The sequence below is a fragment of the Pseudophryne corroboree genome, chromosome 5, assembly GCF_028390025.1.
Source record: "Pseudophryne corroboree isolate aPseCor3 chromosome 5, aPseCor3.hap2, whole genome shotgun sequence".
NCBI lineage: Eukaryota > Metazoa > Chordata > Amphibia > Anura > Myobatrachidae > Pseudophryne > Pseudophryne corroboree.
The window spans coordinates 284,243,771-284,257,327 of record NC_086448.1 but is presented as its reverse complement, the minus strand read 5'-3'; the positions used below and the strand labels follow the sequence as shown (position 1 = coordinate 284,257,327).

Genomic DNA, 13,557 nt, shown 5'->3' with positions numbered 1-13,557 from the left:
GCATATGACACAGAGTCCCTGGACATAGCTAACTGGAGACCCCAAACACTCCACACACACACAGGGAAGGTTAGACAGAGTTTCCCCCCAGAGAATGGCAAGAAAGACCCAGAGTACGGAGCCAACCCACACACAGCGCTGTTAAAGATAAAGGACACCCATTATCAGCACCCACTGTGTACTGTAATAGTTACACAGATCTAATTCACCACCTCACCCCCCCTTCTACAACCCCCAGGTACCGCACAGGATAGCTGGATTTGCTTGGAGGGACAGCTCTGTCAGCGTCTGTGTACAGAAACTGCAGGAAGGAAAATGGCGCTGAATGCTGCTTGGTCCGCTCTGAGGAGAAGCTCCGCCCCTTGAAGATGGTGCGTCTTCCCGCACAAATTCTTTACACTGGCCTGAGGACTCCATCGCAAGGCCGGGGATTCCGTCCCCTGTGAGCATCTGAGTACGGAGGATTCTGACACTAGCCTGGGGATTCAATCTCCGGTTAGCGTCTGTGACCAGTGTAGGGTATTAAGATGCTGGCTCAGGACGCCCCTCAAAGCGCCAACACTGTGTGCCAATGAGCCTTCCCGGAGTGCAGCCACTCCTACCCTTGTGCCGCCATATCTTGCCTCTTCTGATCTTCTGGTTCTGTAAGGGAGTGGTGGCATGCTGCCGGGGTGAGCGATCCCCTCGGAATGAGGGCCAAAGTGCTATTCCATCAGAGCTCCAGGCTCAACTTGTGCACTGGCAAAGGCTCTCATTCCCAGTTGATCGCTCGCTAGCTGCTTTTAGCAGCAGTGCAAACGCTAAGCCGCCGCCCTCTGGGAGTGTATCTTAGCTTAGCAGAAGTGTGACCGAAAGATTAGCAGAATTGCACTGGAAAAATTTCAAGCCGTTTCTGAGTAGCTCCAGAACTACTCCTATCTTGCGATGACTGCAGTGTGTTTAGTTCCTGGTCTGACGTCACAAACACGCCCTGCGTTCGGCCAGCCACTCCCCCGTTTCTCCAGCCACTCCTGCGTTTTTGCCTGGCACGCCTGCGTTTTTTAGCACACTCCCTGAAAACGCAGAGTTGCCGCCCAGAAACACCCACTTCCTGTCAATCATACTACGAACACTCGAGCGACTGAAAAACGTTGCTCGAGCTTGAGTAAAACTACAAAGTTTTGTGTGAAAGTACTTAGCGCATGCGCGCTGCGTACAATGCGCATGTGCAGAATTGCCGCTTTTCACTTGATCGCTGCGCTGCGAAAAACAGCAGCAAGCGATCAACTCGGAATGAGGGCCAAAGTATTCTCAGCCTGAGTATATGTAACTGGGATGTGTAGGATCAATTAAAGTGACAGCAGATTTTGCATGCCAGAAAATACCTATAGGCATGTGTAAAATGACTGGCCAATAACAAAATGAAAATACGTTTTTGTGTCTTGTTCAATAGAAAGAATTCCTGTATATATGCAATTCTATTAAAGATTGTTCTAAAGTAAAATCTAAAAAAAATTCTAATGACCTTAATGTAAATAAAATTGAAATATGTTGAGTGTGCTCACAGGGCTGTTTCTAGACAATTTGGCTCCCAGTGCGAGATTTTTATATGTAAACACACCCCCTCCCCCCCCCCCCCCCCCATAGATATAAAGAACACAATTTTATGCACGCCCAGAGTGGGTGTGTAGCTTAGCTAAATTGGGTGTGGTTTCACTAAAATTGGCGTGGTCTCACAGGAAAAGACTACATTACTCCCCAGTTTCTGACCATGCACCAACAGACCTCGGCCACCACAAGGAAAAAATAATAATTCCACCATATTAAGCCCCACACAGTAATGTCCCTTGCACCATATTATGCTACACACCGCAATGCCTGTGATACATTATTCCTTACAGAAAAGATTCTAATTACTTTTAAATTACCTGCTCATTGCCAAGGGTTTCACGCGCTGGGTGTCATGCTCATTGCCAGAGGTTTCATGGGCTGGTTCTCTTGCTTGTTCCCAGGGGTTTCATGCTCTGGGATCCATACTTTTTGCCAGGGGTTTCATGCTCTGGGATCCATGCTTGTTGCCAGGGGTTTCATGCTCTGGGATCCATGCTTGTTGCCAGGGGTTTCATGCTCTGGGATGGGTGTCATGCTCGTTGACAGGGGTGTGTAATGCTAGTTGCCTGGGGTAATGCTCATTGCCAGGGGTGTGTAATGCTGTTTGCCAGGGGTAATGCTCATAGTCAGGGGTGTGTAGGGGGCATGGCTTCGCTGGCAACCCAGGCAGACACGCTGCAATAGCCCATTTTATAAAGTGCTCTATCCCTGACCTTGGGAGCATAGCTACCCCACTAAAAGCTGCCAGAGCACATCGTGAGTGCCCACAGTAGGTAAGTCAGTGCTGCAGAGCTGGGGGATGGGATTTTCCCATCCTTGCATGCTCACCACAGGAAATCCGGGATCTCGCGTGAGCGCTCCAACCTGGGACGTGTCGGGTGTGTACAGCCGGTGCCAGCCAGCTAGCTCCTCTGCTCCCACTAGTCCCTGTTATTGTGACACTCTCGTTTCCTTTAAAGTTTCTTTAGTGATTTTTAGAGGTAAGTATTATAGAATTCTTAAGAAGCGTGTAGGATTTACTTTCCAATCTTCTTCTTTCACAGGTCTACTCAAATTCGAACACCGTGGAGGGAATTGCAGTGTGAGGCTTGGACCAGGACTATAAGTTTAATACCCCTTACAGTACCCTCCGAATACCCCTTTCTGTACAAGCAGACACTGTTACAAATGCTGTCTTACTCCATGGATCAACAAAAGACACACATGAAACGAAAATATTTATTATACTGGAACTTCACACACAGTGGCTACCGTATGATATCACTCTTCCGTCCTGTTGGAAAGGTTAATATGAAATACAATTTTAAGTAGTATTTTATCCAACATGAACTGCAGGTTACACGTTAACAATTACAATAGTAATCCCCCCCTTTTTCGTACTGAAATTACCTGTCATAACTTTTACTAAGCATAAAGTTCAGATGAATATTCATACGTTGGTGCACATGGATGAGCTGATAAATCTGTATGTAATCCACCACTAGGTTCTAGCTCGCTAAAAGATAGTAAGCTGACAGGAAGAATGGGTGCTCCCAGATATGGCCCGTACTCTGGGATACTTTATAAGAGCCACTTAATATCAACTGGTGGCTTGATTTTGCGTAGGTATAGACAGTATCCTTTGTATCAGACAATCACTACTACCACAGAGGTCGTTATTCCTCTTGTCTATGTGTATCAATGTTAAATACTGCGGCACTGAGATAAGCCTGTGGATTCTCTGATTGTCTGGTGTATCCTGTCCTCTCCGTTGGCTGTGTCCTAATAGTCCTTGAGTATGCGCTGATACCGAGGTCTAAGGAGGCTATGTCTCCACTACTCTGTAGGCTGCGTCTATCAGTATCTGGAGTAGCATTGAATACTATGTGGCTGACAAGAATGGGGTAACTGTCAGACGGACTCTGACTTTCTCCTACACTGGTGATTACTCTCTCTCTCTCACTCTTGTCTCTGATAGCGGTAATTAGGCGTTTTTCTGACAGGGTTTTCCTTACTACCTGAAATATAGAGAAAGAAATACCCGAAGGTATTACTACTCCCAGGCGCTTGATGCGAGGTTCACCACAGCAGCTGTATATGGAAAGGGGTTGGTCAGACCCCTAATAATATAAACAATAGGAAAAAATATATTAGCGCTTAATGGTCACAAATGCAAAGGTGTGTCACAATCAAATCATAATTTATTATAAAGGTAAAATGCAATGCATATTGGTGGTTAATACCACATAAAAACACTTAAATAAAGGAATTGTGTAGCTCCCAATACTGATTTAGCCTGTTGGAAATTTTTAGCAAACATGGACCTGTTCCTATAAAAGTCCCCTCAATTGGTACAGTTCAATGTCCTATTCGTGGATTGAATAGTTACCACCAATGTGTCTCGAGGCAATTAAGCGAATCTGCGTCCGCAAGAATGCTGCTCCTCGGCGGGTGGTGAATGGTGACTTTCCACGATGAAATAGGAAGATCCTTGTATCCAGGAATGTTCAACGGGGACTTGGTCCAGGTCCAGAAGTTCCAAAAGTGTGGGAGTAAACACAGGCAAGCAGGTATCACCTGTGATACCTGCTTGCCTGTGTTTACTCCGGACGCAGATTCGCTTAATTGCCTCGTTTTTATGTGGTATTAACCACCAATATGCATTGCATTTTACCTTTATAATAAATTATGATTTGATTGTGACACACCTTTGCATTTGTGACCATTAAGCGCTAATATATTTTTTCCTATTTTCCTTACTACCTGTTGCTATTCTTGTAGATCTGTAAAGAGGCTAGGCAGCGGAATGTGAAGGGAGGAGGAAGTCTGATTTGTTCCTGTCTCTAATGTCGCTGCTAACCTAGCTGCTGTCTAGTGCCCTCTATGGGTTAGGCCTCCGTTTTAACTCCGCCCGCTCAATGTCACTTACGAGTCCGAACGTCCTTCACAGGTGGGGTATAGCGGTCTCGTTACCGCTCACTGGCTGACGCCGTCTGACAGAACCGCCTTCCCCTCTTCGGCCGTCACTCATATGGGAGGATATTAGTGCAGCGCTTGTCTCTGCTCCGATCTCAGCAATGCCGTCACCCTATGTCCACCTCGGTAAGTCACGGTTCCTTTTTGCTGCCGGCACCGTATCCGCCTTGGCTCAGGAAGGGCTGCGGGGCTGCGACCTCTCACTCCCTCACGTCTCCTCTGACGACGCCAACGCCCAGCGCTCGAGACCCCTTCAATTTATCTCTCTATCTCGAGTGCCCATATGTCTCCCGCCGAGGGCACGTGAGATTACAGTTTACTTCGCATCAGTTCCCGCTGGGTCCCAAACAAACTGACATATCGGGTCAAAGTTCACCATGTCTGTATAATCTCTCTATAGGACCATAGGAGTTGTTATAATCCCGCCACCCCATTCTTAATTGTCAGTTATCGACCTCCATGAGGGGTGTTGCCCATAATAGGGTCCATTATATTTCCTAGTGATACCCTGATAAAGGGAGTCAGTGGTGTCTCTAGTCATGGGTATCACATACCTCCCTGGTAATCGGATGTGTATCCTTACACATCGGTTTATTACATACTAACATTGCCACAAAATATTTTCGATTCACTATTATGAACAGTTCAACAATTCATACATTCAGTGCAAGTCATTTATTTCTTTATTTACTACTTATTGCTCTATTTATAGTTCCTACCCGACCATTAGACTCAATAACAGTTCGCTTCTTATACCTCCTGAAGCATTCTATTGCACTACTTTTAGTTCTGATAACGAGCAGGTAATTTCCCTCTTGTGCTTCTCTCCGATCGCCTCAATGTAGTACCCTCGGGCTGTACGGAATCTATAACGGTTGTAGTTATATTTTCATTACCCCCTACATAAGGGAGCGTTCCGAACGTGGTCAAGATTGGCCAGCAAAGACTCATCATCTTGTCTGGATACGGGTTGATTTCTGGCATCATTCCTGGAGATGAGACTGTTCCCTCTTTCGATTCTGGCCAGTTAGGACATAGTTTTAACTGATCTCGATGTACTAAATTTGTCGAGTTCCATCCTCTAACCTAATGCGGTACACTTCGATTTTTGGGTTCGGCCTTCTTATTACCCGATAGGGAAGAGGTTCCCAACGATGATCCAATTTACTTTGCCGTCGATTATTCCTTCATAATACCTTGCATCCTATTGGCAAAGATTCAGCTTGAGCGTTCAAATTGTAATATAGCTCCTGTTGTTCATGTACAGTCTCCCTACGTTGAGTGACTAAGTCTTGTGCCACCTTCAATCGATGTTGATGTTCGGTCACCCAATCAGTTTCTATAAACGGTTCAGGTGTGATTTTCCTATTGAGACTCAAATCTACTGGTAGCCTTCCTTGTCTGCCAAATAATAAATAGTATGGAGTAGATCCGGTCGAACTGTGTGTGGTATTATTATAGATGAACATGAACTCGGTCAGCAACAATGGCCATTCTTGTCGTTGCCGTTCTGGAAGGGTTCGTAACATTTGAATTAGCGTTTGGTTAGTCCTTTCGCAGAGCCCATTTCCTTGGGGATGATATGGGGTGGTTTTAATCTTCCTACATCCGTATAAGGAACATAGTTCTTGGAAGAGGTGAGATGTAAAGGCCGGCCCTTGATCCGTCAAAATTTTATCTGGGAATCCATATGGTCTCACAAAGGCCCTCCCAAAAGATTTCTGCTGTGGTTTTTGCTGTCATATCCGTGACTGGCAAGGCTACTGCAAACTTGGTATAATGATCCACGATCATAATTGCGTACTCATACCCCAGTTGACTCTTTTCCAGTTTGACATGGTCAATGGTAACCAGTTCCAGTGGTTGGCAACTGGTTATTGGGTGGAGCGGAGCCCTTTCCATCGGAAGGGGTGTCCTCCGGAGAGTACATTCAGAACACTTTTGACACCCTTCTTCTACACTTTGGCGGAATCCAACCCAATAAAATCGTTGCCTGATGTTTGTTTCGGTCTTCTGGGTGCCGAAGTGTCCTGATCGATGATGGTAGGCATTCAAGAGGATAGATGCTTTGGTGAGAGGAATCAGTACTTGGATGACAGTTACATGGGTCTTGGGATGAATACTTTTCAGGACTATAACATTTTGGTGTAGTTCTAAGCGATCTCGCTGTCTCCATAACTTGACTAATTCTAAGGCTGCTGTTTGTCTTTCCGTCTTTGTTAGGACTTCCTTTTTCAGTAGTAGTTTTTGTAATTGACAAAAAGGTGGGTATTCTTCCTGCCATTGCCGCCATTCACTCAGATCACTGTCTTCTGTAGTATTTCCCGATTTATTTCTCTTAGAGATAGTGTTGTTTTGTAACCCTAGTTTTCGATTTCCTTGAAAAGGTGGCAGTTCTACTATTTCCGCTTGATCTTCCACTTCGGATTCCTCTTGTTCAGGAAGGCGGGATAATGCATCAGCATTACTGTTATTTTGTCCTGGTCGGTATTGGATGGTGAATTGATAATTAGATAATCACGCATACCATCGTTGCTCCAACGCTCCCAATTTAGCAGTAGCCAAGTGGGCCAACGGATTACAATCGGTGTAGGCTATAAACGGAGTAGCCGTCAAATAATCCCGGAATTTCTCCGTGATGGCCCACACTAATGCCAGAAACTCTAATTTGAAAGCGCTATAATTAGCATCGTTACGTTCTGTTTTTTGAAGGCCTCGACTGGCATAGGCTATGACTTTTTCTTTACCATCTTGTAATTGGGCAAGTACGGCACCGAGCCCTTGCTGACTAGCGTCAGTTTGCAGGATGATAGGTTTACTGTAATCCGGGTACGCTAGGAGGGGCGATTGAGTCAAGAGTTCCTTTAGATGTTCAAAGGCCGCCTGTTGCCTTGAAGTCCATGCAATCAGTAGACGTTTGCTCTGGCGGACTTGCGGTACATCCCATAGTAACTCATGTAATGGAGCAGTTATTTTGGCAAAATCTTTCACAAAACGCCTATAATAGCCCACGAACCCCAGGAATCTTCTTACATCCTTGACCGTCTAGGGTATCGGCCATTCTTGGACGACTCTAATCTTTTCGGGATCTGGAGCTACTATCTCGGAACTCACCAAATGTCCCAGGTAATGAACCTGCGGCTTTAATAAGTGACACTTGGCGGGGTTCACTTTCAGGCCGTAATGGGCTAGCTGCTGTAGAACTTCTTGTAGATGTTGTAAGTGCTCTGAATAGGACTTAGAAAAGATAATGATATCGTCTAGGTATAATAAGATCATTTCAAAGTTCTTATGCCCCAAAAAATGTTCCATCATCCTTTGGAAAGTTGCAGGGGCATTACATAATCCAAAGAGCATTCGTTTAAATTCATAGAGTCCCATGGGTGTGGTAAAGGCTGTTTTTTCTTGGTCTTCGGGCGCCACCATAATCTGCCAGTATCCACTCGTTAGATCTAACGTGGAGAAGTATGTGGCTGACTTCAAAGCCGCTAATGATTCTTCTATTCTGGGGAGTGGATAAGCGTCTCGGTGAGTGATCTGGTTTAACTTCCGGTAATCAACGCAAAACCGCAATTGACCGTTCTTCTTTTTAACTAGTACCATCGGGGCAGCCCAGGGGCTATGGCTTTCCTGGATGACGCCAGTGGTCTTCATATCCTCTAGCATTTGTCGAACTGGCTGATATAGAGCCTGGGCTATGGGACGATGTTTTTCTCGTATAGGCGTAGCATTCCCTGTTACGATATGATGCTTTACGGTCGTAACCGTGCTGAAATCCAATGGACTTTGGCTAAAAGTCTGTGGATTCCCCTTTACCACTTGTAACACTCCCTCTTTTTGTTCTAAAGGGGTGTCCTTGCAACCAATATGGATATCCTTCCACCATTCGTTCACTGCATCCTTGTCTGCGCTGGTAACCTCATCACTTTGTCGATGAACTCAAATCTGGGCATGTAGTACGTCCTGAAAAGTGACCCACGTGAGTTTGGCAACCGGTCTTTGATGATACAACTTGACCCGGTGGTTGTGAGGGATCAGGATCCGAATTGGCACTCTTCCATTCTTAATATGAACTAAGCAATGGGCCACAACAATTCCATCTTCTTCATTCCCTTCGCAAGGTTCAACCAGGGCCTCATAACTTTTTCCCCTCAGGCCACAGCGAGCCTTGCCCCAAACTACTACTTCTGAATTGGGAGGCAACTTGATGGGTTTACCATCAGTAATCCGTACTTTACCCAAGGAGCCCCCACAATGTATAAATGCCCGTTGACTTTGCAGGGTCTTGATAGTCTTTTGTATGATATTCCGATCAGGGGACAACTGGTCCGCCAGGGCCCGCTTAAGGATAGCAATTAGCTCATCCGGGCAACTTTGTAGAATATTCATCCCTAAGATCATTGGGAACGTGTTAGGGTCACTAGTGTGTGTAATCAGACATCCTTGCCGGGGTAGTTCCGTGTCTCCGACTTTTACGTTAGCCTCCCAATAGCCCACGCACGAAATGCTCGATCCGTTACTGGCTATTAACTGTAACCAGGCAGGCGGAGGGGACACCATTTGTTGTTCTCCCCAATGTTGAATGAAGGTGGAATGTTGAATGGTGGTTGTGACCCGGTATCCACCATAGCTGTAATCTCTATTCCATTGATGGAAATCCGGATATAAGGACATTGTCCCACGTACTGGGCCCACCATTCTTCAGACCTTGGGCCTATTGTGGTGTCTCCCCCCGAGGTTCGGTCCCCAACCTCGGGGCATTGGAGTTTAAAGCCTCCTCCTGGTCACAGTTCCGTTCGATATGTCCCGGTCGTTGACATCGCCGACAAATCGGGCGTCCTTGAGGATCAAACCGATCGGTACTTCTTCTGCCGCTTGTTGGTGGCGGAGTCCACCATTCGCTCCTGGTTCTCCGGCGTTCCCTGGGCCACTGGGTTTCATTGGGAATGGAGGCCTGTTTCCTAGTAAAATTCTGAACTTCTTTACACATCTCGGTCATGCCCACTACGAGCTCTTCCATTTGACTCTGTAGAGTTCACATTGGGTCCATTGTGGGTGTCTGGAAATTCTGACTACCGATGTCAATTGTTCTCTTGTTCCTTATTGGATGAAGAGAGCCGTCTTCATTGGACATCTGACCCTCCAGATAACCTGGCATCTCCGGAAAACTGACCTCTTGGGTTACCTCGGTCCCAACCACTTTGATCGCCGCCTCTTTAAAATCTAAGAAGGACTGATCTGGTTTCTGCATTCTGAGTAGTCTGAGTTGAGCTCTTACGCCCTCTCTATTTGCCCCTTCAATCAACTGGGATACTAGGGCCTCATCACTATTTTCAATTTCACTTTCATCAACTGTTCGGATTGCCTTTAATGCTTCCTGCAGGCTTAACGCAAAATCTCGAAGTGTTTCACCCATGCGCTGTTTTCTAGCATAAAATTTCATCTTTAATTCTGAAATAGTATGCAGCTCGAATGTAGTAGCTAGTCGCTGCAGTATCTGTTCAATGGTTTTCCTCTCCCCGGTGGGCCATGAAATAACCTCATGATGTGCGGATCCTTTCAACTGTCCGATGAGAATCTCAACCTTTTGCTGTTCGTTTAATGGATAGAGGCAGAACATCGACTTCATCTTATTCTTGAAGTCAGTGTATTCCCTTCGGAGTTAAGTCTATCTCCACAGTAGGTGGGAAGCCATAGGGCCCCGAAATAGTAGGGTAACGTTATTGGATTTATTTGTGCCATACTAGGTATTCCTGGTTATCACTGACCTGGTTTGGAAGTGTTGTGGACTCTGGGTTTCTTCCAGTGACCGGGAAGAGGAACCGCTACTGGGTCGCAGTAGAGATGGCCAGATGTAGGTCTTCCTCATACAGGATTAGGACGGTAGGCAGGAGGCACGGGTGAATGCTTGAAGGTCTCCTGAAAGACAAGACTTGTAAAGGCTGATGAATTGGTGGAGAGTACCAAAAGCTGACTGTGAGCGATGTTGGGGTGCTGGAGGCATTGAGGTGCTAGAGGCACCGAAATGCTAGAGTTACTGAGGTGTTTGAAGGCGCTGTGGCACTTAGAGACATTGAGATGCTTGGAGGCACAGTGGTGCTGGAGGCACGAAGGTGCTGGAGGCACGAAGGTGCTGGAGGCACAAAGGTGCTGGAGGCACAGAGGTGCCGAGTGCTGAGGCACGGAGGTGCTGAGTGCTGAGGCACGGAGGAGCTGAGTGCTGAGGCACGGAGATGCTGAGGCACGGAGGTGCTGAGTGCTGAGGCACGGAGGTGCTGAGTGCTGAGGCACGGAGATGCTGAGGCACGGAGATGCTGAGTGCTGAGGCACGGAGGTGCTGAGGCACGGAGGTGCTGGGAAGCACGGAGATGCTGAGGCACGGAGGTGCTGGGAAGCACGGAGATGCTGAGGCACGGAGGTGCTGGGAAGCACAGAGAAACGGGAGCTCTGGAGATCACCACCACAGTCGCAGCAACGATGATACTCAGGCGCCGGAGCATTGCCCGGCGTCTGAATTTGAACTTACGCCAGGGCCTGATTGGTGGAGGTACCGATGACGTCACCCGCACCTCCCGTGGACGTAGAGCGCACACGCTGGCCGGACAGAGCGCTGGACGCCGGGAGCCACCAGCGAGGACGGCCGCACGGAGACCCAGTGCGCCCGGAGGGGTAAGTATGGAGACCGCGGCGGCGCCGTGACACTGGTGTTGACTGGCTGGATTCTCCGCTGGTGGAGGTGGTTGACATATCCTGTTCCTTGGACATGTTCTTAGAGTATAATCTTCCTCGCGTTGGGTTATGTATCCTGTTCGTGACGCCACAAAAATATTAACTGTGACACTCTCGTTTCCTTTAAAGTTTCTTTAGTGAGTTTTAGAGGTAAGTATTAAATAATTCTTAAGAAGCGTGTAGGATTTACTTTCCAATCTTCTTCTTTCACAGGTCTACTCAAATTCGAACACCGTGGAGAGAATTGCAGTGTGAGGCTTGGACCAGGACTATAAGTTTAATACCCCTTACAGTACCCTCCGAATACCCCTTTCTGTACAAGCAGACACTGTTACAAATGCTGTCTTACTCCATAGATCAACAAAAGACACACATGAAACGAAAATATTTATTATACTGGAACTTCACACACAGTGGCTACCGTATGATATCACTCTTCCGTCCCGTTGGAAAGGTTAGTTTGAAATACAATTTTAAGTAGTATTTTATCCAACATGAACTGCAGGTTACACGTTAACAATTACAATAGTAATCCCCCCCCCCCCTTTTTCAGTACTGAAATTACCTGTCATAACTTTTACTAAGCATAAAGTTCAGCTGAATATTCATACGTTGGTGCACATGGATGAGCTGATAAATCTGTATGTAATCCACCACTAGTTTCTAGCTCACTAAAAGATAGTAAGCTGACAGGAAGAATGGGTGCTCCCAGATCTGGCCCGTACTCTGGGATACTTTATAAGAGCCACTAAATATCAACTGGTGGCTTGATTTTGCGTAGGTATAGACAGTATCCTTTGTATCAGACAATCACTACTACCACAGAGGTCGTTATTCCTCTTGTCTATGTGTATCAATGTTAAATACTGCGGCACTGAGATAAGCCTGTGGATTCTCTGATTGTCTGGTGTATCCTGTCCTCTCCGTTGGCTGTGTCCTAATAGTCCTTGAGTATGCGCTGATACCGAGGTCTAAGGAGGCTATGTCTCCACTACTCTGCAGGCTGCGTCTATCAGTATCTGGAGTAGCATTGAATACTATGCGGCTGACAAGAATGGGGTAACTGTCAGACGGACTCTGACTTTCTCCTAGACTGGTGATTACTCTCTCTCTCTCTCTCGTCTCTGATAGCGGTAATTAGGCGTTTTTCTGACAGGGTTTTCCTTACTACCTGTTGCTATTCTTGTAGATCTGTAATGAGGCTAGGCAGCGGAATGTGAAGGGAGGAGGAAGTCTGATTTGTTCCTGTCTCTAATGTCGCTGCTAACCTAGCTGCTGTCTAGTGCCCTCTATGTGTTAGGCCTCCGTTTTAACTCCGCCCGCTCAATGTCACTTACGAGTCCGGACGTCCTTCACAGGTGGGGTATAGTGGTCTCGTTACCGCTCACTGGCTGACGCCGTCTGACAGAACCGCCTTCCCCTCTTCGGCCGTCACTCGTATGGGAGGATATTAGTGCAGTACTTGTCTCTGCTCCGATCTCCGCTCTGCCGTCACCCGATGTGCACCTCGGTAAGTCACGGTTCCTTTTTGCTGCCGGCACCGTATCCGCCTTGGCTCAGGAAGGGCTGCGGGGCTGCGACCTCTCACTCCCTCACGTCTCCTCTGACGACGCCAATGCCCAGCGCTCGAGCCCCCTTCAATTTATCTCTCTGTCTCGAGTGCCCGTATGTCTCCCGCAGAGGGCGCGTGAGATTCCAGTTTACTTCGCATCAGTTCCCGCTGGGTCCCAAACAAACTGACATATCGGGTCAAAGTTCACCATTTCTGTATAATCTCTCTATAGGACCATAGGAGTTGTTATAATCCTGCTACCCCATTCTTAATTGTCAGTTATCGACCTCCATGAGGGGTGTTACCCATAATAGGGTCCATTATATTTCCTAGTGATACCCTGATAAAGGGAGTCAGTGGTGTCTCTAGTCCTGGGTATCACATTATAGTACTTTGCTCAGGGGCGGAGTTTCACGAAATGATGAGTTGCATCGTGACGTCATGACCTAAACGTGTCATTCCGTGAAACTCCGCCCCCCGAGCAGAGTACTATGACAGTAAGGAGGGGGAGTAGTCTAGGGACAGGGAAAGTGCTGCAGCGGGTGCCCCATGCAGTCGCATGGCTCATCCGCTGCTAGAAACCGCATTGTATGCTCAGCGCATAGGCACTGTGGGCGGAGAACTGCCCCCTTACGGTTTTCTTTTCTAGAACACATCTAGGTCCATGGGTCCTCCCTTTGTTCCAGGCAGGTGCAGGTGGAAAATAGGGGACCCTTCCGGCTCTGGGAGGA

At 47.1% G+C, this 13,557-nt stretch overlaps 1 long non-coding RNA gene across 2 annotated transcripts in view; it reads right to left on the bottom strand.

Moving 5' to 3' along the window:
* The window catches only part of LOC134928991 (uncharacterized), a 250,974-nt gene that overhangs the window by 82,444 nt on the left and 154,973 nt on the right, over positions 1-13,557 (bottom strand). The window lies entirely within an intron of this gene.